The sequence below is a fragment of the Mandrillus leucophaeus genome, unplaced genomic scaffold, assembly GCF_000951045.1.
Source record: "Mandrillus leucophaeus isolate KB7577 unplaced genomic scaffold, Mleu.le_1.0 Scaffold490, whole genome shotgun sequence".
Taxonomy (NCBI): domain Eukaryota; kingdom Metazoa; phylum Chordata; class Mammalia; order Primates; family Cercopithecidae; genus Mandrillus; species Mandrillus leucophaeus.
The window spans coordinates 1262065-1265585 of NW_012105254.1; positions in this window are offsets into that span (position 1 = coordinate 1262065).

Here is a 3521-nt window from a genome sequence, read left to right on the forward strand (position 1 = left end):
AAAAAAAAAAAAAAAAAAATGAAGACCCAAAGAAACAGTTAAAGCTGAGCGTTTTTTATAGTAGGTTTGGTGAAGAGTGGAGATTGTGAATTCCGAAAATCTGAGACAGGTCTCAGTTAATTTAGAAAGCTTATTTTGCCAAGGTTGAAGACGTGCACCCATGATACAGCCTCAGGAGGTCCTGATGACATGTGCCTAAGGTGATCAGAGCACAGCTTGGTTTTATACATTTTAGGGAGACATGAGACATCAATCAATATGTGTTAAGATGTACATTGGTTCAGTCCGGAAAGGTGGGACAACTCGAGGCAAAGGCATGTTGAACCCAGAAAAATTTGAGACAGGTCCCAGTTAATTTAGAAAGTTTATTTTGCAAAGGTAGAGGATGTGCTCATGACACAGCCTCAGGAGGTCCTGAGGACATGTGCCCAAGGTGGTTGGGGCACAGCTTAGTTTTATACATTTTAGGGAGACATGAGACATCAATCAACATATGTAAGAAGTACATTGGTTTGGTCTGGAAAGGCAGGACAGCTTGAAGGAAAGGCGGGACCGCTTGAAGCAAAGGCAGGAAGACTCAAAGCAGGGAGGGGGCTTCCAGGTCATAGGTAGATAAGAGACAAATGGTTGCATTCTTTTGTGTTTCTCATTAGCCTCTCCAAAGGAGGCAGTCAGATTTGCACTTATCTCAGTGAGCAGAGAGGTGACTTTGAATAGAATGGGAGGCAGGTTGGCCCTAAACAGTTCCCAGCTTGAATTTTCCCTTTAACTTAGTGACTTTGGGGCCCCGAGATTTATTTTCTTTTCATATTTTCCCCCTTTTCTTTCTAAAAATCTTTTGGACAAAGCATTTTAGGAGAAAATGAGTCTCTGGTCTCAGGTTTCATCTGATCTCTCATGGCTAGGATGGTTTATTCCTAGATGGGTAGGTCCCCAGTTATTAGGAAAGTTCCTTTTTAGCAGGTTGTGAAGTCTCATGTCCTATGAAGAGAAAATGGGGGAGGAAGGGATAAAAACAACAATAAACAAAGAACAATCCTGGAAAATTGATATAGGCCACATTACTCTGAAGTTTATATATCAGTGGGCAGGGATGAAAGTGGCTTATGTACATAAGTAGGTTGCTGATATTTTCTTCTGAAGTTTTTAAACTGTCTGGCTTCAGTTTGCAGGGTTTTCCAAAAGCACAGCTTAGTTTTCAGTGACTTGAAATTAGGAAAAATGGGGGAAAAAAGCAGGAAAAAACTTGAAAACATCATTTTGAAGACTTGTAGCCAAGAAAAATTAGAATTCAGTCCAAACTGTAAAAAATAATAACAACTGAAAAACATTAGGCAAGGCTAGAATCTAACAATAGGTGTACTATAGTTTTTGAAACATAATTTTTCTCTCTGCAGTTTCCCATTTTTACTAAAGAGAAATCATGGTAGGACCGATTTGCTTTGTTATACTTGGCATGATTATTTCTATAAAGTGCAGCAAGAAAAATTATTTTTTTACATAGGCTTTTAAATTGGCTTTGATGGAAATTTGTTCCATAGAAGGAATCTCGGATAAGACTTTTTAAAAGCCAAGCTCAGCCATGGATTTGTATCATCAAATACCTATGAGTTGGGTGAATTCCTCCCCTCTTGAGGTTCTAATATAAACTTGGGGTTCCTGGGCCTGTCAGAAAGTGACATGCTTTACTTACCACAGGTCAGGAACCCTGTACAGGGACAGTGTAGACTAGGTATGAGGCCAGTATTTCCAAGGGGCTTTTATTGCTTCCTTAAAGGAAAGGACACCATTCCAGTCAAAGCCTTGGCAAAATAACCAGTTTCTCCAATTGTGTCTGAAAACAGATTCTTATTGCACTTATGCAAATAACTGTGTTGCTATAAGTTAAGAATATTCACAAATAGTTTCCAAATTCTGGAGAAATCACGTAGAGAGAAACAAATATATTTTAAATTTTGTTCATAGGCACATACTAAATTGTTAAAAGCTGTCAGTAGCGCAAAAGAAAAGTTTCCTGACTCTGAAAAAACAAAACAAAGGATCAGCAACATTTTAAGCAAAAAGTCAAAAAGATGACCTCAGTCTTGTATTGGTTCTGTCCATGCAGTTAAGTCCTGTTCTGTCTGATATTCATGAATATTTCACTTCTCCATGAGTCCTAAAAGTTTTTCTTCTATTCTGATGTCACAATCTTCAAAGTTATCAGACTTGTACTCAAGAGCACCTGTTAGTTTTATAGATGATTATAAAACCACCTTCTAAAGAGGACCAAAACAAGATAACAATTGTCTATGGATGACAAAAAGTTTAAGGGCAGCCATAGTCAAGGACACAATTGACATGGAGATTCGTTACCCCTGTGGCACACAATAATTTAACAACAGTTATAATTATTACTGATAATGTACACTAAGTATATTACAATTATAGTCCCATAATTTTGGAACACATATCAATAACATATTTATACAAATACAGCCCCAAAAAACCCAAACACCATTTCATATTTGACAATGTTTCCTGTATAATTTTTATACCAAATAAGTCAAATTATGTTATTTTTGGACTTTAGGGAACCTAATATCTTAAAGGATTAATTAGGTCAGAAAAAGACATAATTTACAATTTGATTTTGGAAAGTCTGTCAAATATCAAAGGTTTAAAACACTTGATCTCACAGGTCATTGTAAAACAAGTCATTCCTTTGACCAAAGTGATAACTCAAGGACTTCAAAAAAAGGAGAAAACCTTCATTCTTTGAGAAAGGAGACTTAATTTTCCAAACAATAAGCCCTAATAAAAACATCATAAAGTCAATTATATTTGTTTTTTGAAATTTTATAAACAATCTATAAAAATTTTAATCTTGACCATAAGATATGACTTCCATAAGCCTTTTATAACCTTTATGACCTTTATTAAGCAGTCGGTTAATGCTTCAAGAAAATCTTGTTAATTTGACATAGGGGCACATATGCTGGTCTTGCATCAGTGTGTCTTTGACATTAATGATTAATTTATAGAGAAATAGAACTTACTTTATCTCTCAAAATCAGCCCTTACAATCTCACATGTCCATGTCTTCCGTGATAGTCCCTGGGCCTTGAGGCGTTGAATAGCTTTAATTTCTGGCCCTGTGTCTCAGGAATGCAGTTTATTTTGATTGACATCTTCTACCAGGCCTGAGGATGAAGCTATAATTGCTGTCAGTGTTTAAGATTTAGCAGGACTTGGTATCCTTTTTAGACCCGGAGTCAAAGCCCTGTAACTCAATGTCACAAATACTTTAAGAAGCACATACATCTTTCTAGATATACAAATGTAATAACCTTAATTTAAAAAAATTTTAATCTCAGTTTTTTTCCTAAGCAAACCGAAACTTAACTGTTAGGCCTCTGAGCCCAAACCTGCATGTATACATCCAGATGGCCTGAAGTAACGGAAGAATCACAAAATAAGTGAAAATGGCTGATTCCTGCCTTAACTGATGACATTACCTTGTGAAATTCCTTCTCCTGGCT